Raw genomic sequence first — 27,444 nt, 5'->3', positions numbered from 1 at the left:
TATTTCTTAATATAGATAATAGTTAGCCAAAAATTAATAATATGAATTTATAATAACTTGTATTTAATTGATATAAATTTATAATATGTTTTATATAATTGATATGAATTAAATTAATTTACTTCTTTCCATATATTATAATAAGATATGTATTTATTTGTTATTGTAAATGAAATTTGTTTTTAATTTTTAACATAAATGATAGTTAACGGTAAGTAATATGTATTTTTATATTTTTAATATTGTCCTTTTCTCTATTTTTAGTATATAATATTTATAATAATAAATTAATATATGAATTATTTTAACCGTCAATTCAATCACTAGATAAATCGCCTCTTGGATCTTTTACCACTATAGAGTCTCTCTTAAATTTGCCCCTATATGTATATAGAGAGTTGCTCAAATGAGAACTCAATAAATTAGTAATTCACATTAAATTAATATTCTTAATATATATTTTTGATCACAATATTATATAAATTTATCTTGAGAAATGAATAAAATTCATATGTTCTAAGATATTTAATTTATCAAATTTTAATTATAATTTAAAATAATGAATTTTAAACAAAATAATAGCAAATCAAAGGAATGTAAAATAAAAATAATTTCAAATAAATCGCCTTTAGTTTTTATTAAATTTGGATCTTTATAATACTGCTCAAATTGTTAGCAAAAATGAAAAAAATAACGAATTTTTAATTAGAAAAAAGGAGAATACCGATTGTCCGAGTTAAGTGTTGAAAATACCCTTTTTAATACCCAGTACAAACTTGCGTACTAAAACTACCCCTTACACATATGCGTATTCCCCACCCGATCCAAACCCACTTGCAAACCCACATCTGTTTATTTTCTTTCTTCACTATACCTGATACATAATTCTTCTCCCCCCTTTAATTAAGACGACGAAGTGCTGATTGATCTTTTCTGGATACTCTTGTCATTCAATTTCAACTCCTCCGTATGCATATGTGTATCAATTCGTTTGTAAGTTATTTCTTATTTGTTATTTGCGATTTAGGGCTAAACATATGATTATTGAACTTGTAAATTTTCCTTCATAAGCTTATAAGTTATATAGATTTATCTAGTTCAGTATGTTTGTTTATACTTAATGTGCTTGATTAATTGTATGAATAAGTAGTCATGTAAGTGATTTTTGTACTTGTGTATGTTTGGTTCCTGATTTAGCATTCCTATCATTTTTACATATTGTTTTTCTCAAAGATGTTCAAATTTTGGTTATACCGATCGTAGCCGATTACAATATGTTTTCTATTACTTCATTATTGTATAAAATTTGTATTATAATTTAGACGAAATTATATTAATCTATGCTCTTTGTAACTTGTACCTTAACTTATTGTGCTAAACTATTATAATTCATTGATGACACTACAAAACTTATAAATAATATGGCATAGTTTCCGCTCTTCATAATTTATAATCTAATAAATATGATAGGTTGAGCTGAAATTAATCTTATTTATGTAGACTTTCGTTTGCTTAATGGATTTCACAGTACTAATGTTTTACTACTAAGTTCCCTGTTGACAAATTATTTTGATTACTTTTGCCAACAGAACATGGATGAGATCATGGATGAGATAAATATTGACAGTTTCGAGTTGAAGCCTGGGCCAAGAGACACCGCCATATTGTATTTACAATCTGAACACAGGTCGTCTACTATATGGAATGTGGTTGGTGGCGATGTGTTAAGAACAAGGGTTCGTAACCCTAGCAGTAATAGATTTCCTTCGTTACATCCTCGGATGGTTCCATTGCTCACAGATGTGGGCTTTGATGGAGTTGCGAGACTGACAGGCATCCAAACGGATTGGAGTTTAGTTACAACATTAGTTGAACGCTGGAGGCCAGAGACACTCACATTCCATTTACCAACTGGAGAATGCACTATTACTTTACAGGATGTCAGCGTGATTCTTGGATTACGTGTTGATGGTGGTGTAGTTAGCGGTTCAACATAATTCAAAGGTGGTTGGAATAATCTTATTGAGAATGTTTTTGGTAATGCTCCTGGGAAGCAAGATATAGATGGCGGCAGGCTAAAGTTGAATTGGTTGGCGAAATTATTCCCTGCACTTTCAGATGATGCAAAAGAGGACGAGCTCATCCGATATACATAATATTATATATTGCAACTAATCGGTGGTATATTATTCACCGATCATCAAGGATCGCAAGTTCATTGTATGTTTCTGCTTTTGATACAGAATTTTGATCGTTGTAAAAAATTATCTTGGGGTTCTGGTGTGCTTGTGTTCCTCTACAGAGAAATGTGCAAGGCTTGCAAAAAAGGAAAGGAAGAAATTGCTGGTTGTGTGTTGTTATTGCAGCTATGGGCATGGACGAGACTACCTACCCTTGCTCCAGTTCCTCGTGGACAATGGAGATATATGGGGTGATCTTCCCGGACCATTTGAATTGAGGTAATAATGTATTTTTATTGTGTAGATCGTTATTTTATTGCGTAGATCGTTATTTTGGATTGAGGTAATAATGTAAGTGCATTTATTCTCTAATTTATCAGAAAACACAGTAGTTGACTAGAAATAAATTTATATACTTGACTGAGAACATATTAATTTAAATGTTATGTCGTGTATTAAATTGTACATCGAATTAGGGTTTAGGGCCCTAAACCCTAGGAACCAGCGTTTAATTTTATTTTTACTTAATTTAACAATTTAGGGTTCACCGTCTCCCTAATTGGGGTTTAGAAATATCTAGCTCTTTAAATGTCTTGAATACTAGGAATAAGCATATCCTTATGTCTTTCGAATTTTCTTCTCTTGTTTAATCGTGGATGTATTTATTTACTAGGTGGTGCGCTCCCAAGTCATATGCTAATTCCAGTTCTCATGTTGTGTATATTGATCGCCTTTCACTTGATGTTCTAGTGCCAGATCACTTCATATGGTTGCCATATGCTGATGTACTTGACAAATTATCCAATATTTATCAAAAAGGTAGTGAAATTTGGTGTTACAAGGGTCCAATAATATGTTTTCATATAATAGAGCCACATGAACCTGATAGGTGCTTGCGTCAATTCAACATGGTCCAGGATATACCATCATCTCCTAGCATCTATTCTACTGATTTACACAAGATGAATTTGAAAGGCAAGACTGAAATTGATTGGCGTGATAAGCACACTACAAGAAATTTGCAATCACACAACACCTATGAAATAACGGTTGACAAAAAAACTGTTGCCCCAAATTCGTAGACAACTGTGAATTTCCTTTCCTCGAAAATCTGTTGTTGGAGTACATGTAGAACAACGGTTATAGCAGTTTTTTGAAAGACTTGTCTCTTTGGCATCCTCTTACCGAGATAGACAACAGTTCGGATTCTGCACTGTTGTCATAAATCTTTCACATAACAATCAAAAACCGTTGTTAATAAGCTAACTTATGGTAGTATGAGACTACAGTTTTTGGCCTTATGTTGTGTAATTTAGACAAGTGTTTATTATAACCCTTATCTTATTTAACATCAAACAATGGTTTTTACATACCATTATTAAAAGGAAAGCTCACAAACAATGGTTATTAGTAGTGCTATGTAAATGAGGTTCAAACAACAGGTCTTGTGTCTTGTTGTCTGAACACCTTATTTAGATGATTGTTTTACACATTGTGACAGTAACCATTGTCTGTTGAGTAATGGTAAAAAAAAAATTTGACTTGCATATATGCAAGTCCCCACAAAACAAATCCAAAAACATTTAACCACGAAATTTCCAAACCATGAATCATTCGACCAACAAACTAACAATCAAAAAATCATGAGCCAAATCAAAAACCAAAAATACTACCTCAAATGGACGAGTTCAACTATTAAACTAAAAGTTTGGCGATAAATAAATACAAATCAAAGTGTACTCTCTTTATAGTAATACAAAGCTGCAAAATGCAATCTCTATTTCATGGAGACCGCATTTTGCAGCTCTTGCATTACTATAAAGAGAGTAAACCTGGACACGTATACATTCATCAACAAACTAAATATTTTTACAAATTTACAAGTTCATCTATGAATTGAAAAATACACAAATTAATCACAATGCCATAATACTACAAGTCCAGTGAAGAGCCTCCGGTAATTGGTGTGAGGTAATTATCATCATTACTGGTTGTGCAGAAATCTTAATGATTGATTGTGATGCCTGGATTTACGTTGGCTATTTTCTTAAGTAACCAGGCCATGTTCTCCCGCACCTTCCTCTTTGCTCATCTGCAGCTTGTCCTGGTCTTGCAACAGTTTTTCTTTAGCCAGATTCTTGAGCTTAAACATACTATAATTACTTATCTTAATTAGCAACAGAAGAAAGCATTCCAACACACAAAACAAAAACTCTGGTTTACCAAATAAATGCTATAACAGAAACTTAACATTCCAATAACTGTGTGTTTTCCACTGAATTCTATTCAATTGTTATTCCTACCATCCCTCCATCAATCAATCTTCCAAAAAGTGCTCCGTAACAAAAACTAAAACTAAAAGAAATTTTGAAAATAGATTCATCCATCACACTTGAACATATGCATCACTGGATCATATTATACACCAAGCAGAAACGGACAGTGCATTCGGTCTGGGTGTTTTCTAAACTTACTATGTAATTATATGGATTATGAGAGAGAGCTACCACATTCAGATATGTTAATAAGCACTATGCATTATGTTCATCAGACACAACTTTAAGAAGAACATCAAGGCTTTAGTCAAGTCGTATAGTACCTGAAGAAACTCCAAATGTCACAGCGAAGGATCTCTAGGCAGGAACGTAACCTTGTTATGGCATCACCACACAGATCAGACACGTTGAATTTTAATACCAATTGCAGCCAGCAAACCTCAGTATCATATCAAGAACCTGCACAATATGCAAAACATAAAATAAGATATGATACAAAAATTAATAACAAGATGAAATAACCATTCCATAGTGCTAACAACTCGACACTTGAAACTTCTTTGAAGAAAGTGAATAAAAAAGGAAATAAAAGCTAGGGCTCAAAATGGTCTCCACCAGAACCTGACTCAATGCCTTAAGCTTGACAGTCTACAAGTTGTAACATGACAGAACAACAAAGATAAAGAACAAGCATACCAAGAAGACATATCAGCAGCATAGCTCCCATCCCTTTAATTATATAGACCAAAGAACCCCTCATCTCTGCATATTGTACGAAGCGTGTGCCCCATACCCTGATAATATTCTTCTTCTTCCCCATTCCAGACTGATATTTAATTCAATTAAATTCAATAACCCTTCCCTACCTAGATTACTTCTTGTTTCTCTATCTAGATTACTATCAGCAAATGAGGTGATTAATGAAAATTACTTAATCGATGTGATTTTGAAAAAATCAAGGTAAGAAATCGTAGATGGAAGAGCGGCAGAGAAATGAAGGAGTGGAAAGGGAAATTGGAGATGAAGGAAATTGGATAATTAAAGGAAAGGAGTAGTGTGATTGGGAGAAAAGGGGGGAGATAAAGGGGGCAAATGAAATTTGGAAGAAGGGGGAAATGAAATTTTATGAGAGGGAATGGAAATGAAATGTGAAATTCATCTTTCTGGATTAGAAAAATGCAGTAAAAGTACCCCTCCCGACAATGAGACTCGTTCCCGATTTATAAGATTAATTTTTTAAATGAATTTTTCGACAATCCAACCGTACGGATGTCGAGATATATCAATTTTAGTCATATGAAAAAAATATTAAAAAAATTGAAATTCATCTTGCATCTCAGGATTAGAAAAATCCAGTAAAAGTACCCAATATAATTATAATATAATTATAATATTATAATATGGAGTTTGAGTGTATACTTATAATTAAGCTACTTTTAAAGTAAATGAAATGAGTTACTCCAATATTAAAGATATATTTTACACCCTCCTATATACGATAAATCTTTAAGCAAGGACTATATAAATATGCAGTTGTTCAGACATAATTAAAGCTCAATGACTGTGATATTATCTTAAATTTTGAGTACTGGTTTGTGTAATTTCCAGGTAAAAGATCGGATTAATTCATCAAGTCGATGAATCTCCAACTAGGTTTAGGATTTTCGAAATTTCGGGTTGTGTGATTTTCGGGTAAAAATCAGATTAATTCATCAAGTCGATGAATCTTTTTCTCGGTTTAGGATTTGCGAGATTTCGGGTTGGGTGATATATGGGGAAAAAAACCGAAGTACTGCATCATGTCGATGAATTACTAACTCGGTTTAGGATTTGCGAGATTTCGGGTTGTGTAATATACGGGAAAAACCGAAGTACTGCATCATATCGATGAATCTCTAACTCGGTTTAGGATTTGCGAGATTTCGGGTTGTGTGATATACGGGAAAAATCGAAGTACTGCATTATGTCGATGAATCACTAACTCGGTTTAGGATTTGCGAGATTTCGGGTTGTGTGATATACGGGAAAAAACCGAAGTACTGCATCATGTCGATGAATCTCTAACTCGGTTTAGGATTTACGAGATTTCCGGTTGTGTGATATACGGGGGAAAAACCGAAGTACTGCATCATGTCGATGAATCACTAACTCGGTTTAGGATTTGCGAGATTTCGGGTTGTGTGATATACGGGAAAAAACCGAAGTACTGCATCATGTCGATGAATCTCTAACTCGGTTTAGGATTTGCGAGATTTCGGGTTGTGTGATATACGGGAAAAAACCGAAGTACTGCATCATGTCGATGAATCTCTAACTCGGTTTAGGATTTGCGAGATTTCGGGTTGTGTGATATACGGGAAAAAAATCGAAGTACTGCATCATGTCGATGAATCTCTAACTCGATTTAGGATTTGCGAGATTTCGGGTTGTGTGATATACGGGGAAAAAACCGAATAACTGCATCATGTCGATGAATCACTAACTCGGTTTAGGATTTGCGAGATTTCGATTTGTGTGATATACTTATCTGGGTTATTTAGGGTACATTATATTCATGATCTGATCTTATTAATATGATATACTTATTCGTATAAATTTATCAAAATTGTAGGATAAAATTAATTAATTGAACATATAATGTATAATTCAAAAGTGCTCATACAAGGCCGGGTTAAGGTCATCCGGCCTGGAGGCTTTATCTGGATGCATGCTCTTAATTGCTTTAGAAAATTCTTCAAACGAGAGTGTCACTGTCAACATCTCATTCCATCTTTCTTAATTACCGATTACTCAAGGTTTAGATAAAAATATCAAAGTTGCTAAACTCAAACAACTACCGGGCTAATGGAATAGTATATTAATTCAAAAGAATTATCTGAATCCAGACTCACAACTTATGTTAACTATTTCTCTCACTCCCTTTAATCATAGTGATTCATGGTTTTGGCACTATAATAAGAATGAGAACTACTATGTTAGTATGGGCACCAGTTTAACAGAAACTCAATTTTCTGTCAAGTTACTTTCTAGTTAAGGCCATACTTTTAATCTCTAAAGGGTTATCTAAAGAGGTATAGTATACATGATGTGCACGTAAATACTAAATAAAATCCCTTAATACTTATAAATAGATGTATAAGCGTTAACTATAAAGTTCAATGAGCCACATCACTATTAAGTAGCCATAAAAAATGCCTCAATATTACTTTTTTTTTATGTCTTTAGTATTTTATGTTAAAAACGGAAATGATTATCAACATAAAATGGTCGTAATACTGCAACCTTGTATTTTAATGATGTTGTTAAGAGGCAACTCGTATCAAGTCCATCAAGGTACGTTAAAAGAATGATATACGATCCATTTGGAGCCTCTCTTTAACATTTTAAGTTTTTAGATGAGTTGTTTACTCGTCATGATATCAGAGATCGGGAGAGACTCGAACCCGAGACCTATATGAAATAAGTCATTTTTACAATAAAAAAACTGGTTTTGGTTGTTTTTGAATGAGTTGTGATAATTTAAAATTTGTAAGTAATATTGTTAAACAGGGATGAAGACAACGTACGATAATAGGGGGGCAAAAAAAAAATTTACACGCTAATCAAACATGTCGGTTGTCATATATAATAATTCTAATTTCTAAATTTTTTAAGAGAGTAAGAGACTATCATGAGTAGATAACACCCCAACAAAACTATCATCCCAAACTAAAGGATAAAATGTATATAAATTAGAATGCGTAAAAATAAAACTCAAATAATGAGATGTAAGTTAAGGAGTGTATTGGTAAGCAAACATGAATTGAAAGTCAGAGTGAAGCAGAGTAGAATAGAGATGGGAGATACACAAAGACACTGAGATGGAGGGTATACAGAACTAATTAATATAGAGACTTAGAATCTCAAGAGTTACTAATCAGAAAAAAATAATATTAAATATTTGAATATATTTTTTAAAAATAAAGTATCTATCTAATGTACTTATTTCTAATTTTTATTTTAGGTTTAATAAACTTAATATGCGAAAATTTTATTTTGGAGGAGGCAAGATTGTAATTATATTAAGAAAAAAATTAAAATTATAATATATATATATAATATAAATATATTAATATTAAGATACTCTATGGGTCATGAGTCATGACCACTTCTTTCCTTTATGTATCTCTGCCCTTCATAAAAAGTGCAACTATCTCACCTCTGAAACGGTGAGGGGAAGTTACTTACCGGTCTTTTTCTCTGAGAGCCGAATTGTGACAACAATGTACGGATTCAAAAAACTTGTTTGAATGGATTAAAATTTAAGTTTAATGGTGATGGCGTATTTTCGTTCATACTTTAATGGCAAAAGTGTAATAAATCCTTTTATTAAAAATTGGTGGGAGGCATATGTTGGACGCATCAAGAAAGTCATAACACATGTTTTTTTTCCCTAATCGTAGTTAACCGCAGCCGCTACCCCATGACATGACACATACTTCAAGTTCCGGAGTATTTTGTTGTTTTCTCCCGGAAGGCATATGTTGGATTAGGCTTGTTAATGAAGCGGGGATCCGGTCCGATCCGATTCGATCCGGAACTTGATAAATGAATATAGATTGTATAAAAAAATGTCCGATCCGCTAAAAATCCGATCCGATAAGGATCCGATCCAGTAAAAAGCGAATATGGATTTTACGTGATCTGATCTGTTAAAAACTCAGTCCGACTTATAATATATATATATATAATAAAATCTATATATTTAAATATTTTAAATTTTCAAGTACATAATTTTCATAAAATTTAAATTTCTTAATATTTCTTCCTTACAATTTATATATTGAACCTGATACATAAAATATTCAAATATATTCATATATTTGCCGTTTATGTAACTTTCAAAAAATATCTATATTTAACCGTAGAAAAGTGAAATTTTACATACTCAATTTACTAATAATTTAATTTCGCTACATGAATCCTCAAAACTGAATCTATGTGCAAATTTTTGTGATGTAACTATATCGGTGCTATATTTTAAAATTCATAACTTTCGATTGACTCATTTCAATATGCAAAAATAAATAAATTGAAATTCGATGACACAAGTCTTTGAATGGCTTGCACATTCATCTAAACACACATCGTATCATTTCATATTTTTCTTCGTTCGTTCTTTTTTTAATGCTATTCTCCCGACAAAAAAGATGATATCAGGTTTTTTCCTCGCATTTTTAGCTTTATACACTTTATTCTACAAATATTTTTCTTTGTTCGTTCATTTTCGATGTTGCTTGTGTGATAAGTTGAATAATTAGTTTATGCCATTTCGAGAGATTTTTTTTGATAAATTGATTTTATGCACATTATACCCTTAATTTTACAAGTATTTTAATTCTTTTAAAGTTACTTTTCATAACTTTGGTAATTTTAAAAAAAAACTTACAAAATTATTGTGTAATTAAATTTCGTAATTAATAAATAAAATAAATATTTTATATTATAAATTATTCTATAATCTAATAACCCTTCTAAATTCTAAATAATAATTGAGTTTTAGAGTTCTAACTCCCACCAAATACCGTAATTGATGGGTCTGGTGACTATGTCATTGTATATTTGCAATATTAGATAACTTTAATTTTCAAATATTTTATATTTTCATTTTTAGAAATCAGCATCTAGTAAGAATAATTTAATTTAAGAAATTTTATATATTTACATCTAAATGGATTGGAGCTCCAATCCGAAATCCGAAAATCCTAATGGGATGGATATGGATTGAGCTATAATTTATCCGACACGCGATCCGATCCGAATCCGATCCGAAAAAATTAAATGAATTTGGATATGGATTTACTTAAATTCGATTCAAATCCGACCTGTTGACAAGCCTATGTTGGATAATAAACTTTCTTAAATGATAAAAATCCCTCTTAGGATTATTATATTTTTGATATAATTCATTTTTTGAGTTTGTTTTCTCATAAAAAAAAGATTATACAAGAATTTGGAAATTAACTTATGACTAACATTGTGTTCCGATATTTAGTTTTAAAAAAAAGAGAAATTTTTTGTAACAAAATATATTAAAAATTTATTTTTAAATATGTAGGTTTAAAAAAACAACATTTTATTTTTCTTTTCCATTCTTTCATAAAGTGTAAATACGAGGTTAATATTAGCTCAGTTGTGTACGGAGGCCGAATATCGTTTGGTTGCTAGCTCTGTAGTTAAATTGAATTGAGTTGTAAATCTTTGGACTGAACTTGAGCATTCAGTTTCCTCTCCCGCGATAATGCTGGGGCAACATATTTATGTCATAATCCTGTTTTTCATAGTGATAGTCGTATGAAACATATTTGTCTTGATTTTCATTTGGTTACAGATCAAGTGCACCGCAAGCTCATGTTAATTCCTTACATCAGGTGTTCGATCTTCTCACAAAGCTGTTGCCTAAGTCATTGTTTCAGAAGCATTTTAACTAGCTTGGCCTCATAGCGCTTGAGGAGGCATAACGTACCTAAATGATCTGATAAACCTTATCTAGAAACACATAATCTTAGTTGATGTATTTGTATATATAGCATTGATCTGATGTAAAACATAACTTAATAAAAAACTTCAGTTCGTATTCACTTATTCGGTAATTGTTTTGTTAGTTATATGTATCTTTTAGTGGGATGTCTGGTAGACAACGCGTGATTTGATCAATAACAGGATATTTATTTAAGTTGTTGCAGTATATTTGCTGGTACATAATCGTGCTTTAGCAAGCTAAAATGAGGGAGTAAGAAGAAGAAGAAATGCTTGACAATGAGTAGTACCCTACAAGGCTTAACAATGAGTAATCCTCAGATGTTAGAATAACATACATACAAAATGAGATTGGTGCCCCAGGCTTTAACATTTGGTAATCCTTGGGGGTTCAAGAAAGATAACAAGATGTCTGATTTGCTGATTTGCACATTTCTGATGATTACCTAATTCAAGATGTACGTAGAGAATGCAGATTATGGGTCTTAGTTGTTATAAGTGATAGGGTTTGGTGTAATTCTATTTGACTGGGTAAACAAGTTTATCTCCAAAACAAACTCTATCTTGATAAACCTATTTGAACTTTTCTAATCTTATCCTTTCTAAGGTTTATCTTTTACAACCAACTAACGGGTTGTTATACAAAGACTTATTCAAATATTTTCAAACAAATATATTATTCAATCTTATCTCTTCTTTGTTTTGAAAATCAAACTCGTTAGATTTGTGTATATAAATACACATCTTGTTTTTCAGATTCAACAAGAGTTCTTATTTCACGTTCTATCTTTATTATCTGAAAAACTCTTCTTATTCCATTCTCTTGAATATTCTTTCTAAGAAGAAGACACATCTCATGTTTTCAGATTACACCTAATGATTCCATGTTCTATCTTTATAATTTGAAACACCATTCTTGTTTTATATCTCTTGAATATCCAGTCAAACAAGAAGCCTAGTTTGAGTTGTAATCAATCTATTTTTACTTGTACTCGTGTATTCATATCAACTTTGTGCCGGGTTGTGGCAAACTTGATTTCAAAGTATAGCAAGGTAGCTAGAAGGCTAAAGAATAGCGGTGAGCTAGGTAGCAAGGTAGCTTGGGAAAGGGTTTCTTTCAAGTGCTATATTTGTAATCAAGGAAAGACTGTAAGTTCTTTATTAAAGTTGATATAATACATTCTATATGCTAGTTGACATAGGGACTTGGATGTAGGCCATAGACTAGGTGTAGGGGCCGAACCAAGTGAAAACTTCTGGTATTTTTACTTATTAAGTTTTCAGCATTCTGCATATTCATCTCTGTTATTTTAATTCTGTAGTTAATTGAGACTGTCCCATTCATTGTCTCATTTGTAAAGGGACTGTCCCATTTGCATAAGAGACTGTCCCATTTACTTTGACAGTTAGAATATTATATTATCTATCGAGCCATCGAATTTCAATTGGTATCAGAGCAGGTGCATTTAATTCTCTTTTTAGTGTTTATTTTGCTAGCGATCCATGACTCAACCAGATAGGTATTCAAACAATTATCCACCACTGCTTCATGGTGCTGAAAACTACAATGACTGGAAGTTCCGGATCAAAATTTTTCTCCAGCGTGATGCATTCGAATGGGATGCTGTAGAAAATGGCTTTACAATTCCTATGAAAGAAGGGAAGCCAAAATTTATCAAGGATCTTTCTCCTGAAGAAGTGAATGCAATGAACTCAAATGCTAAAGCTATGAACTCACTTCTCAATGGCATGGTAGCTACAGAATTAAGAAAAGTATCAGCATGTACTACTGCCAAACAGATCTGGGATACGATCAAAGTCAGCCACGAAAGCACGTGTAAGGTACGTGAAGTAAAATTAAGTATGCTCATGAGTGACTATGAAGGTTTCAGGTTGGAAAGAGATGAAAGCGTGCGAGATGCTCAAGGGAGATTCCTGACATTGATGAACTCTATCTCACTTCTGAAAAGGGTCATTCCTCAATCTGAGATCAATAGGAAAATTCTCAGAGCAATGCCAAACAAGTTTGCTCCAAAGGTTACCATTCTACAGGATTTAACGCTGCTTTCGACTATGGATACTCTAACATTGTTCAGTGAATTGGAAGAATTCGAAAATCAGCTACGCATATATGATGAAGAAGATGAAGCTCCTCGTAAGAAAACTTTTGTACTTAATGCAGATGCAGACGAATCTCCTGATGATTCTGATGAAGAGATTGCTCTTCTAACAAAGAAGTTTCATAAATTTCTTACCAAACGGAATGCCTCCAAACGACCTATGAAGTCACAGTTTCCAAAGAAGGACTTCAAATCTAATCCGAGCAAGGAGATTAAAACGAATCAAAGCAAGGATACTTGTTTTGAGTGTGGAAATAAAGGGCACTTCAAAAAGGACTGCTACAAGCTGAAGAACAAAAAGAATGCATTAATTACTTGGAGTGATGATGAATCTGACGTGGAGATCGATTCAGACGATGAAGTTGCTCAACTTTATTTTGCAGGACTTGAGGACAACTCCAGTGACAATGATGAGGTACATAATATAAAGTATAATTTAAATATATCTTCATCTATTTTAAATTTGCAGGTCCAGGTTAAGAAGTTAAAAGAAAAGAATGCTTATTTAAAACAAGCATTAAGTGAAGTTCTTAGTGAAATGGATGACCCCATGAAGGAAGAAGCCTTGGTTGCCGAGAACAAATACTTGCTTGAAAGGGTTTCAAAACTTACTGAAGAAAATCAATATCTCAAAAATGAAATTGAGATGAAAGATGTATGTCTTGAAGCCTTGAAGAAAGAGTCAATATCTGTCGATCCAGAAACCGTTAAAGAAAACAGTTCTCCTGATCCCCTGGTTCCAGAATTAAAGTAGAAAGTTGAACAACTTGAAAAGGATTTAGCTAAATGTTTCCATGGAGAAGGAACCTTGAATGCTCTTCTTGGTGAACAAAAATCTTCTCTTGATAAAGGAGGTTTATGATGTGAATCAATCAAGAAACATACAATTCAAGGAGAGTACAAGCGAGCTCCTATGAAATATAAAATGCCTTATGAGAAATGTCGAGATTGTGGCAAAGCTGATCACCCTACATCTGAATCTAGATTATGTGGTATCAAGGGCCACTCTTCTAACTCATCTTATAAATCGTGTGCTAGATATAAATCTGCTAATACTTCTGTTAATATTCTTCAGATATGGATTAAGAAATCAGATAGACATTTATATAAGATTTGTGATACTAACCAACCAGGACCCAAAGTTAAGTGGATACCTAAGAGATAAAGCAATTTTTGCAGGTCTGCTTGAAGGTCCATATTCCGCGAAATAAATGGATCATCGACAGTGGTTGTTCACATCAGATGATAGGTGATAAATCCAAGTTTCTATCTCTAGTTGCCAAGGAAGGTAGCTTAGTTACTCTTGGAGATTCAAACACCGTCAGAATTATTGGAAAAGGTACCATTGGTAATGACAGGTTTGCTATTTCTAACGTTCGTATAGTTGATGGTTTGAAATATAATCTTATTAGTGTAAGTTAACTTATTGATGCTGGTCACAAGGTTAAGTTCGATAAAGATGTATGTTATATTGGTACTAAGACTAACGAGTTTGCTTTAGTTGCCAAGAGGAAAGGAAATATTTTCGTGTTAGATTTTGATGAACAGAAGGAGGAAATTTGTCTTGCTACTGTTCAAGATCAGCAAAATCTTTGGCATCGACGTCTACGTCATGTTCACATGGATCTTCTTTGGAAGATATCTTCTCATGATCTGGTACGAGGTCTACCCAAGCTGAAATTCAAGAAGGTTGAACCTTGCACAGCATGTCAGCTAGGAAAACAGGTAAAGACATCTTTCACTGCTAAGAATCGTGTGTCAACAACTGACCCTTTGCAGCTTCTTCATCTAGATCTTTTTGGTCCTGAAAGGTATATAAGTTTGGGAGGTAAGAATTATGCTTTTGTTATAGTTGATGATTATTCTCGCTTTACTTGGGTACTATTTTTGCGTACTAAGGATGAAGCTTTTGTTGAGTTTAAGGATCTTATTAATAACCTTGAGACTAAGTATTCATATAAGCTCAAAACTATCCGTAGTGATCATGGAGGTGAATTCGAGAAGGATTTCATAACCTTCTGCAAATCGAGAGGAATCACTCATGAATTCTCAGCTCCTCGTACTCCTCAGCAGAACGGAGTAGTAGAACGCAAGAACAGGACTTTACAGGAAACTGCCAGAACTCTACTGCATGAGAGTAAGCTTCCAAGAAAATTTTGGGCTGAAGCGGTACACACTTCTTGTTATGTTTTAAATAGAGTACTTATTCGTCCTATTTTGCTTAAAACTCTGTATGAATTACTTAAGAAAAGGACTCCTAACATTAGTTATTTTCGAGTATTTGGTTCCAAGTGTTTTATTTTAGATACTCAGAATAATTGAGGCAAGTTTGATGCGAAATCTACGAAAGGAATTTTCTTGGGATATTCTACAACAAGCAAAGCTTATCGTGTTTATAATTCTGTCAAGAACAAAGTAGAAGAATCCATCAATATTTCTTTTAATGAATCCTCAAGGAATATATCTTCGATTGATGAAGACACTGCGGATCTACCGTCTCATTCCCAAATGAGACAGTCTCATTCTGAAAAGAGTCAGTCTCATTCTGACAAGTCGAACAGTCAAGACTCTCCAGGTCCTTCGCGGTCTTCTGATAATTCTTCAGGATCTACTCAAGCTTCAGATGAATCTTCTGGCTCTCCAAATACTCCCGATAGTGTATCAAATGTGATTTCTGTTACTCCTCCAGATATATCTTCACAAGCGGAAATGAGGCAGTCTCTTTTGAATGAGACAACTCCTATTCACTTCCAGGCAGAAAATTCTAATAAGGAAGAGATGAGTAATATTCAACTTCCTAAGTCTTCTAGGACTGTGAAGAATCATCCTCCAGATAATCTACTTACAGATTTGGATCAAGGAATCTCTACGCGAAGCAGACTTCATAATCTATGTGCATTCTGTGCTTTTGTTGCTGAGTTCGAACCAAAGAACGCTCAAGAAGCAGTTGCAGATGAACACTGGTCTGTTGCAATGCAGGAGGAATTGAACCAGTTCGAGCGTTGTGATGTTTGAGAACTCGTCCCACCTCCTCAGGATGCCAAGGTCATTGGTACTCGTTAGGTTTTCAAGAATAAGAAGGATGAAGATGGCAACATTATTCGAAATAAAGCTCATTTGGTTGCTCAGGGATACAACCAATAGGAAGGAATCGATTACGACGAGACATATGCTCCAGTAGCTCGATTAGAAGCTATTCGAATCTTAATGGCCTTTGCAGCTCACAAGAAATTCAAGCTTTACCAGATGGACGTCAAGAGCACTTTTTTAAATGGTTATCTCAAGGAGGAAGTCTATGTGAAGCAGCCTCCAGGTTTTATTCATGAGAAGTACCCTAACTGTGTTTACAAGCTCAAGAAATCTATCTATGGATAGAGACAGTCCCCTCGTTGTTGGTACGAGCGTCTCAGTCAGTTTCTTGTGAACAATGGTTTCATTCGCGGTACACTCGATCCAACTCTCTTTATTTTTCATAAACGTGATAACTTTCTTTTAGTTCAAGTTTATGTAGATGATATAGTCTTTGGATCTTCTAACGAATCTCTGTGTAAGTGGTTTTCTGATTACATGCATAAGGAATTCGATATGAGTTTGATGGGTGAATTGCAGTACTTCCTAGGTTTGCAAATTAATCAGTCTAATGCAGGAATATTTATTCACCAAGGCAAGTACATAAAGGATTTACTCAAAAGGGTTGCACTTGATCATATCACACCTAAATCAACTCCGATGAGTACTTCAGTTAAGCTTTCGAAGGATGAACAAGGTACACCTGTAGATGTCACTAAATTTCGAGGTATGATTGGTTCATTGTTATATTTAACTGCCTCACGACCTGACATTATGTATAGTGTATGCTTGTGTGCTCATTTTCAATCTCAACCTAAAGAATCTTATTTGAATGTCGTTAAACGTATATTTAAAATATTTGAAAGGTACGAGTGACTAGGGATTATTTTATCCAAGCTCCTCTTCCTTTGACTTAATCAATTTTTCAGATGCTGACTATGCAGGGTCACAGGTTGATAGAAAAAGCACAAGTGGTGCTTGTGAATTTTTAGGAGATTGTTTAGTTGCATGGCATAGTAAAAAGCAAACTTCAGTAGCTCTTTCTACAGCTGAAGGAGAGTACATTGCAGCTGGAAGTTGCTGTGCTCAAATTTTGTGGATGCAACAAATACTGCAGGATTTTGCTATTTCTTATTCAAATATTCCTATTTATTGTGATAATACCTCTGCAATTAATATCTCTAAAAATCCTGTCATGCATTCTCGTACTAAGCATATTGATGTTCGTCACCATTTTCTTCGAGATAATGTTTCTAAAGGTAATATTGAGCTTATTTACATATCTACTGAGAAACAGCGTGCATAAATTTTCACTAAGCCTTTAGCTGAAGATAGATTTTGTTTGATGCGTCGAGAACTTGATATGTGCTCCTTGTGTGATTAATTCTTTTATCCCTTTTATGATGTTGAGGGGGAGAAAGAGTTGTTTTTCATTTGGGTCTATACTTATTGTTATATCTGTTGCATAACGATATAATCTGCATATGCTATTTTCTTGTTACTAACATCTTGACCAGAGCTTAAAGTATTTTTGATAGGGGGAGCAATTGTTCTCTTTGTCATCATCATAAAAGGGGGAGAATGTTGATTTGCAGATTTCAGATGATGACATAATCCAAGATGTACATAGAGAATGCAGATTATGGGTCTTAGTTGTTGTAAGTGATTGGGTTTGGTGTAATTCTATTTGACTGGGTAAACAAGTTTATCTCCAAAACAAACTCTATCTTGATAAACCTATTTGAACTATTCTAATCTTATCCTTTCTAAGGTTTATCTTTTACAACCAACTAACGGGTTATTTTACAAACACTTATTCAAATATTTTCAAACAAATAGATTGTCCAATCTTATCTCTTCTTTGTTTTGAAAATCAAACTCGTTAGATTTTTGTATATAAATACACATCTTGTTTTTCAGATTCAACAAGAGTGCTTATTTCACGTTCTATCTTTATTATCTGAAAAACTCTTCTTATTCCATTCTCTTGAATATTCTTTCTAAGAAGAAGACACATCTCATATTTTCAGATTACACCTAATGATTCCATGTTCTATCTTTATAATCTGAAACACCATTCTTGTTTTATATCTCTTGAATATCCAGTCAAACAAGAAGCCTAGTTTGAGTTGTAATCAATCTGTTTTTACTTGTACTCGTGTATTCATATCAACTTTGTGCCGGGTTGTGGTAAGCTTGATTTCAAAGTATAGCAAGGTAGCTAGAAGGCTAAGGAATAGCGGTGGGCTAGGTAGTAAGGTAGCTTGGGAAAGGGTTTCTTTCAAGTGCTATATTTGTAATCAAGGAAAAACTGTAAGTTCTTTATTAAAGTTGATATAATACATTCTCTATGCTAGTTGGCATAGCGACTTGGATGTAGGCCATAGACTAGGTGTAGGGGCCGAACCAAGTGAAAACTTCTGGTGTTTTTATTTATTAAGTTTTCAGCATTCTGCATATTCATCTATGTTATTTTCATTCTGTAGTTAATTGAGACTGTCCCATTCATTATCTCATTTGTAAAGGAACTGTCCCATTTGCATAAGAGACTGTCCCATTTACTTTGACAGTTAGAATATTATATAATCTATCGAGCCATCGAATTTCATGAATCAGAAAATAGTCCCTAATGCATATAACAACAATGCAGATTTTTCACTGGTTTCCCAAGGTGAAGATTGGTGACCAAATAAATAATTACCAGGAGATGAGAACTGACCACCTCTCGATAAGAAGATTCAGTCAGTAGAAATAGAATAGTTTCTGGTGCATGTAGAAGACTAAAACCGCATTCATGAACCTACTCTTAGTTTACGAAATTTCACAAAGGGAGGTTCCATGGTTTGTTTAGAAGTATAGAATTTAAATATTAAATAAACTTTATAAACTATGAATCTGTTAATGTCCTATGATGAGCAAACTTTGAGATAAAATAATGGAAATAGATCATTTCCACACAAGAGATCTGTGAATCTGATACTCAAGTTTCACTAAAGATTTTGGAAAAGTTCTTCCCATATACATAGCATTCATCACATAGAAACCAACCAATTTATTAAAGCTCATCTTTAGTCTTATCTTTTACTTTACCAGCAAAAGATGAAAACTCTTTGATTATGGATTCATAAACTTCAATGCCTTTCAAGTATTCGTCCTTGTACAAAAACTGCAAAGTGAAAATACAACCAATTAGACAAATGAAATGTAATTTCCAAACAAATCTATCAATTAGTATAATTAGTTTAGGTAGGCTTGATGTTGGAAGAAGTGTTTGCAGTTCAGAGTATCATCATTTCCTACTAGAAGTCGGATTATTTTTAGTTGAAATAGTCTTAGAACCAAAAAAAGATACAAAAGCTTTGTTTCGTAATACTGTTGAAGATTTGTAGTGATAGATAAAGGTGTTTTAAAAAACTGATTACTGGTTGACAATAATAGAGATTTATCATGTTAAAAGCTAAACTTGATTAGTCTGGTTCATGTATCTAGTCTGTTATTAAGTTCATGCATATTGATGTCTAGTTCAGTGAATTAGGAAGTCCAGGAGATAATCTTTATTACTTATTCATGTACCAAACTCACTGATGGAACTATAAATTGACAGCCTACAATCAGTTGTAATAATAAAAACAAGAAAAATCTGTTATATACCAGTAGTCTCCAGTTTACATATTAGATAGTTTCTTCTGTTTGTTTGCGAACAGAGTGGCATCAGAGCTTATGGAAAAATGAGTAACTCATTTCCTTTTGTTGTGCCTAAACTTACTAAGGAGAACTATGGCCATTGGTGTCTTCGCATGAGAGCATTGTTGGGCTCACAGGATGTATGGGAGACTGCTGACAAAGGTTTTCAAGAACCAGAGAATGAAGCCACCTTGAATCAGAATCAAAAGAATGTGTTACAGCAAATTCGGAAGAAAGATCAGCATGCTCTCTCCATCATTCACATGGGCTTAGATGAAGCCATGTTTGAGAAAGTTGTTGTAGCAACAAAGGCAAAAGAAGCCTGGGAAATATTGGAGAACAATTTCAAGGGAATCGATAAAGTAAAAAAGGTCCGTCTTTAAATTCTACGCGGTGAATTTGAAGCATTACATATGAAGGAAACTGAATCAGTCCAATACTATTTTACAATAGTATCCTCAGTGGTCAATCAAATGAAGCATTACGGAGAAAAGATTGATAATGAACGTATTAATGATAAAATTCTCAGATCTGTCAACACTAAACTACAGCTTGTCGGGGTCTCTATTGAAGAAGCAAATGATACGGAAGCCATGTCTGTCGATCAACTCATGGGATCTCTACAAGCATATGCAGAGAGATTAATAAAGAAGGAAGAACCAGATTATCACACTCTTCAAACTAATGTCTCGTATGGAGAAAATAACATGAAAGAGTAGGAACAATACAAAAGAAGAGTACAAAATCGTGGACGAGGAAGAGGCCGAGGCAGAGGTGGAAATTTTGGTCGAGGTCGTGGCCGATCTACCGAAAGCCAAAATTTTAATAATGAAAGGACATTCAACTACTCAAGAGGATGTGGGAATCAGGTTGCTAAAAGAGGTGGAGGCAGAAGGTATGATAAATCAAATATTCAATGTTATGCTTGCCAAAAATATGGTCATTATGCCAATGAATGTAGGAACTCAAATATTAAAAAAGATGAGAAAGCTAATTATGTGGAAGCAAAGGAGGATGAAGAATTGCTTTTGTTAATGGCAACCAGAGAAGAAAAAGATAGAAAAGTATGGTATCTTGACACAGGAGCAGCAAATCACATGAGTGGAAATAAGGAGCTGTTTTCAACTTTTAATGAAATGGTGACAAGAAATATTGTTTTTGGAGACGACACCAAAGCGCCAATCAGAGGAAAAGGTGATGTTCTTATTCGTTCCAGAACTGGAAATCATATTCTAATTTCTCAAGTTTATTATGTTCCTAATCTGAAGACAAATATATTGAGTTTGGGACAATTACTTGAGATGGGTTATGATATTCACATGAAAGACAATCATTTAACTTTAAAAAATGATTTGAATATGTTGATTGCAAAAGTTCCAATGACAAAAAATAGAATGTTTTTTTTTAATATTGAGGTTGATCATCCGAAATATTTGAAAACTTGTGTTGAAGACACTTCATGGATACGGCACTTGAGATTTGGCCATCTTAATTTAGAAAGCCTAAAGTTATCATCAAATATGGTGTATGGTCTACCCAGAATCAATCATCCTAATCATATGTGTGAAGGATGTCTTTTCGGCAAACAAGTAAGAAGAAGCTTCCCACAAAAGGCGACATTTCGAGCAACAAAGAAATTGGAACATGTTCATGCTGATATATGCGGACCGATCAGACCTTCATCATATGGTAAAGCAAATTATTTTTTGCTTTTGATTGATGATTTTTCTCGCAAGACATGGGTTTATTTTTTGCAGTCAAAATATCAAGCTTTTGGAGTCTTCAAGGAATTCAAAGCTCTTGTAGAGAAAGAGAGTGGTTGTTACATCAAAACTTTAAGAACCGATCGAGGAGGAGAATTTACATCCACTGAATTCAATAAGTTTTGCAAAATTAATGGAATTCATCGTTTCCTTACAGTTCCACGAACACCGCAGCAAAACGGTGTTGTGGAGCGCAAGAACATAACCATTTTAAACATGGTACGTAGCATGCTTAAAAGCAAAAATATGCCAAAGGAGTTCTGGGCGGAGGCGGTATCATGTGCAGTATATTTGTCAAATCTATCAGCATCAAAAAGTGTTCAGGGTGTGACCCCCGAACAAGCTTGGAGTGGTAAAAAGCCTACTGTCTCGCACTTGCGTGTCTTTGGAAGCATTGCCTATATACATGTTCCTGATGAAAAAAGATTAAAGCTCGAATCTAAAAGTGAAAAGTGTGTTTTCATTGGCTACAATCCAGGAACGAAAGGTTACAAGTTTTATAATCCTGTTATTAAAAAAATTATTATTAGTAGAGATGCTCAATTTGATGAAAAAAGTTGCTGGAACTGGGATATCTCTCAAGAAGAAGAATTTGTGATTTTTCCTCTCCTCGACGAAGATTCGGTTGCAAGAGAAAATGTAGCTACACCGCCTCACTCACATAGTGCCTCTCGATCATCTAGTAATGATGAATCTTCTGAAGGACCAGTTCGTACAAAAAGACTTTCTGAGATTTATGCAGATTCAAGTGAGGTTGATAATCCAAGTTTCTATGTCGATCATAATCCAAGTTGTTTCTATTTATTCGCTGAAACAGAACCACTGAATTTTGAAAGTGCGAAGATGAATAAAGATTGGAAGCATGCAATGGATGAGGAAATTAAATCAATCAAAAGAAATGATACATGGGAGCTCGCTACACTTCCTAAAGGTCACAAGGCAATTGGCACAAAGTGGGTGTATAAAGTAAAGAGGAATGCGCAAGGAGACGTGGAGAAAAATAAAGCTAGACTCGTCGCCAAGGGATATAGTCAGAAGCATGGAATTGATTATGAAGATGTATTTGCCCCTGTTGCACGCTTGGAAACAATAAAATTAATCATCTCTATGGCTGCCCAAAATATGTGGAATATATTTCAAATGGATGTGAAGTTAGCGTTTTTAAACGGCTATCTCGAAGAGGAAGTATACATCCAACAACCTGAAGGATACATTATTAAAGGTCATGAAGACAAAGTTTTGAAGTTAAAGAAGGCGTTGTACGGGCTGAAGCAAGCTCCTCGTGCATGGTATAGCCGAATTGATAAGTATTTTCAAGATAATGGTTTTATCAAGTGTCCAGATGAACATGCTCTTTATATTAAAAATGATGAGAATGGAGGTTTTCTGATAGTATGTTTGTATGTAGATGATTTGATATTCACAGGAAATAATGTGCAGTTGATTGAAGAGTTTAAAAGGGCAATGACACTGGAGTTTGAAATGACAGACCTTGGTCTCATGTCATACTAATTAGGAATGGAAATACAACAAAAAGGAAATCAGTTTTTTGTTTCCCAGAAAGGTTATGCAGAGAAGCTTCTAAAAAATTTTAAGATGGATAATTGCCAGCCAACAAGTACTCCTATTTCTTGTGGAACTAAATTGTCAAACTTTGATGGTAGTACCAGAATCGATCCATCACTTTATCGAAGTCTCGTTGGAAGCCTCAGATATCTAACGTGCACTCGGCCTGATATTCTTTATGGCGTTGGTCTGATTAGTAGATATATGGAAGCACCTACTATTACTCACATGAAAATGGCGAAAAGGATACTGCGTTACGTCAAAGGTACTCTTGAATATGGTCTGAGTTACTCTCCATCTACACATTTTAAACTTTATGGCTATAGCGATAGCGATTGGGGAGGAGATGTTGATGATCGTAAGAGCACCACTGGGTTTATATTCTTCCTGGGAGACACTGTATTCACCTGGTGCTCAAAGAAACAGCCTATAGTGACTCTCTCTACTTGTGAAGCTGAGTATGTTTCCGCTGCATCATCAGTTTGTCACGCAATATGGTTGAGAAGATTACTAAAGATGATTCACATTCCTCAAGAAGAAGCAACACCAATATACGTTGATAATAAGTCTGCCATTGCTTTGGCGAAGAATCCCGTTTTTCATGATCGTAGTAAATATATCGACACTAGATATCATTACACAAGAGAATGTGTTGAAAAGAAAGAAGTGGAGCTGACCTATGTCAAGACAAAAGATCAGATTGCGGATATTTTCACAAAGCCGCTGAAATTTGAAGATTTTGTTAGGCTGGGTGCTTGGATTGGAGTTACAAAAGGAGATCAATTTTAAGAGGGGGTGTTAAAAGTTAAACTTGATTAGTCTGGTTCATGTATCTAGTATGTTATTAAGTTCATGCATATTGATGTCTAGTTCAGTGAATTAGGAAGTCCAGGAGATAATCTTCATTACTTATTCATGTACCAAACTCACTGCTGGAACTATAAATTGACAGCCTACAATCAGTTGTAATAATAAAAACAAGAAAAGTCTGTTATATACCAGTAGTCTCCAGTTTACATATTAGATAGTTTCTTCTGTTTGTTTGCCAACAGATCAATCAGTTGTTGGGGGACAAAGACATATATTTAAGCTTTTGCAAAATAATTTTTCAGAAAGTGATGGTTGTGATTATTTATGTTACATCATATTTCACATATTAATGAACTAAAGTAGTGGATAGAAATAATACTTCATTATGGTCATGAGAGAGAACGGGAGTGTTTTCCATTGGAGAAAAGCCAATTGCTGATAAACCTCGATCCCTGTAGTAACGAGCATCCGATGAGGCAGGTGTAATTTCTGGCTTTCCAAGTCTTCCTCCAGCTTTGGTGATTGCTGCTTCTAATAGTGACCACCAAGGATTTGATTCATCAGTAGCTGTAATGGCAAGCTTTCCAAACTTGTCATATACAGAAACCTTTTTCTTAAACTCAAATGTCATGTTACGTGAACTCGGAGCCCATTCTTCAGCAATTCATTTCTCAAATAATGCTTCATCAATAGTTGATGGGACTCGGATGTCAAAACCAGCCTCTGCTTCTGATGGCTGTATATTCATGACAAAACCAGTTGCTGATTGAGTACCAGCTTTCAAATATACCATATTGACCGAAACAACCTCACATTCAGCCATCAACACTGCCTTAACCAAGTCAAATTGAGAAGTTCTAAAACTCCTAATACTCTCAATACTCTTCTTCAAATTTTCAATTACTGTGTTATCATAAAGCTTAGCACCATGTCCAGGCGATCCTATTGCCTTGATAACCAACCACCATGGATTCATATCCGCATAAAACACTTTATAAAACTCACTAGGTGATGCCGATCCCTCATCCAAAAAATACCAACATTCATCTTCTCAAAAATATCAGAATTAGCAAACTTTTTCGAACCATCCTCCCCTCCTATCTCTTAATCAGGCACGTATGATAAATAGACATCACGTATTGGTTGAAATCCAGAACTTCTAAGCATCCTAATCGCCTCCAAGTACTGCAACCCTACACATTTCGTATCCTGAGAGCCTCTACCATAAATCTTATCACCGTCCACAATGGCATCAAAAGGAGGATGACACCACTTGTTGTGATCAGCAGGAACAACGTCGGTATGAGAATTAAGTACTATAAAAGGAAGTGCAGGGTCTTTAACGGGCCATTTGAGAAGGACTAAAGGTTTTCCTTCTACAAACTCAATGGACTGAGTTTCCAAGGATAGAGACTTTGCCTCAGATCTTATGAACTCAACTGCTTCATAGTAATCTGGATTTCGTTGTGCTGTTTTTATAGTATTTTCGAAACCTTGAAATGATCACTGACTCTTCATCAACCTCTGAACAATTTGTTAGCACATTTTTATTATTGCAGCAGCAAAAAAACACAAGATTAATATCACCAGTGTATAGCACAAATATTGAAGGACACTTTTTTCTCTCCACATTTCCATCCCCACACTTTCATCAAAGAGAAAACTAAGTTTGTAAGTTTGTACAAAAAATGGTGATAAACATATAAAATTCCCCCATGTTTTCTAAATATACTATTATTCTTCTTTTTTTTCTTTAACTGTACTTTGGCTTTTTCCTGTGTTTATTAATTCTTTTGGAATCTATGGGCCCATCTGGCCCTGCTTAACAAGTTATTTTTTGTCATAAGGTACAGGTACGTATAACAGGTTAAATATCAAAGTGGTCATTCAACTGAAAAATATACATCACTTTAATTACCCATCTTACTGGAATACCATTTGAATTATTGAAGTTATATTAAATATCAAATAGATAACTCTCAATACGTCGTCGAAAAGTAAAAATATTATTTTATTGAGTTGTAAACATTTTTTGTAATAACCCCAAAATTTTTGAACTTTTTGTAACCCTTATGAATAGTGTTTTTGCTGATTATGCTGAATAAGAAAACTTTTCATGCCACACTATGTAGGGGTTCTTTTATTGTTATTCTGAGATCTTATTAGTACTCTGTATGGTATATAAGTGTATGTAAAGATCGTCAGAATCCAAATTCGAACACTTTGATTTTTCCCGAAAATCCACCAGATACCGAAAGAAGTGAGTATAAGGTAACAGGATAAAAAGGATTTAAATTCAAGGATTATAAGAGAGGATCATAAAAGAAATATAATATATTGAGAAAGGTTAAGGGAACCCAAGTAATAAGATCCCGGGTATGATCCCTCAAATGATAAACGAAAACAAAAGTTAAGCGAACCGTATAACAGATCAGCGGTCATTAGCCAAATGATTAAGAGTTAATCAAAGGGTTAGTGGGGAGTGATGTCATCTCACCAACAAGAAGAGGACAAGTGTAGGAGGATGACATAGCATGATGACCTAAGCATGACCAAAAGAGAACTGTGTTGTTGGTTGATTGTGAACCACACAAAATTCACCATGGTTAAAAATAATTAATCAAAACAAAGCAGCCAACAAAGGCAAGCAAAACAAATCACAAAAAACACAACTTGACTTCCTTTTCTTCAAGAAAGCTCTCGGCTTTTCCATGGAAAGCAAGGGAAAGTTTTTCAAAACTTAAGCTACACACCTTCATAATTCAAGAGGTTTGTTTCTTTAGCTTCTATAATTCATAACTTAGATGAGCCATAAGTTTAAGCTCAAGATTCCATAATTATCATAGCTAATCAATTCATCAAAGTTCTTGGTGAATAGTGTTTTTCAAGAACTTAAAATTTTGTTCTTGAGTTTTTGTTTAGATTAAGCTTTTGTAAGGACTTTCAAGGGTGATTCCAAGCTCCTTAGTTACTTTTACTCACCAAGGAAGGTATAATCTCATACCCTAGCCCTACTTTCGTATATTTAGAGCTTTTGTGTTTGGTATGGTTCATGGGAAGCTTGATTATTGTGTAATTAGAGATGTGTTGGTTTTGTGATGTGTTTGTAATTCTCTTTAATGTGTTCAGTTGTTGTACCCTCGAACAAATGGTTATGTATATATTCGTTAATTTCAGTTCAAATCAGTTTGTTTATGATAAGTTCATATTGTTAATTGCACTATTAACACTTAAGAGAGTGTCATGAAGTCTATAGAACTTGAGAATTCATAATTTGTAATCATGCAAGGACTGAACGAGGGAAAGACATAAGCAAAGTAAGTAAAACAAATATACAGAGATTCTCAAAATTTTTCCAAGCAATATGCCCCCACGAGGAATAAGATTAGGGGCAAACCTTGAATGTGATAATCAGGGATGTCGCAATTAAGATATAAGGAACCCAGAATATAATGAA

At 34.1% G+C, this 27,444-nt stretch overlaps 1 long non-coding RNA gene and 1 pseudogene across 1 annotated transcript; one reads left to right on the top strand and one right to left on the bottom strand.

The window, feature by feature from the left end:
• Nucleotides 1–819: 819 nt before the first annotated feature.
• LOC141724644 (uncharacterized) lies at nucleotides 820–3,522 on the top strand. The gene is made up of 3 exons (XR_012576833.1): nucleotides 820–993; nucleotides 1,590–2,459; nucleotides 2,854–3,522. It is a non-coding gene; the product is annotated as an uncharacterized LOC141724644 (long non-coding RNA).
• Nucleotides 3,523–19,219: 15,697 nt separating this feature from the next.
• LOC141660505 (uncharacterized) lies at nucleotides 19,220–25,909 on the bottom strand (annotated as a pseudogene).
• Nucleotides 25,910–27,444: the final 1,535 nt, after the last annotated feature.

This window comes from Apium graveolens, chromosome 5 (genome assembly GCF_009905375.1).
Source record: "Apium graveolens cultivar Ventura chromosome 5, ASM990537v1, whole genome shotgun sequence".
Classification (NCBI taxonomy): domain Eukaryota; kingdom Viridiplantae; phylum Streptophyta; class Magnoliopsida; order Apiales; family Apiaceae; genus Apium; species Apium graveolens.
This window is presented reverse-complemented; position numbering and strand designations above follow the sequence as displayed.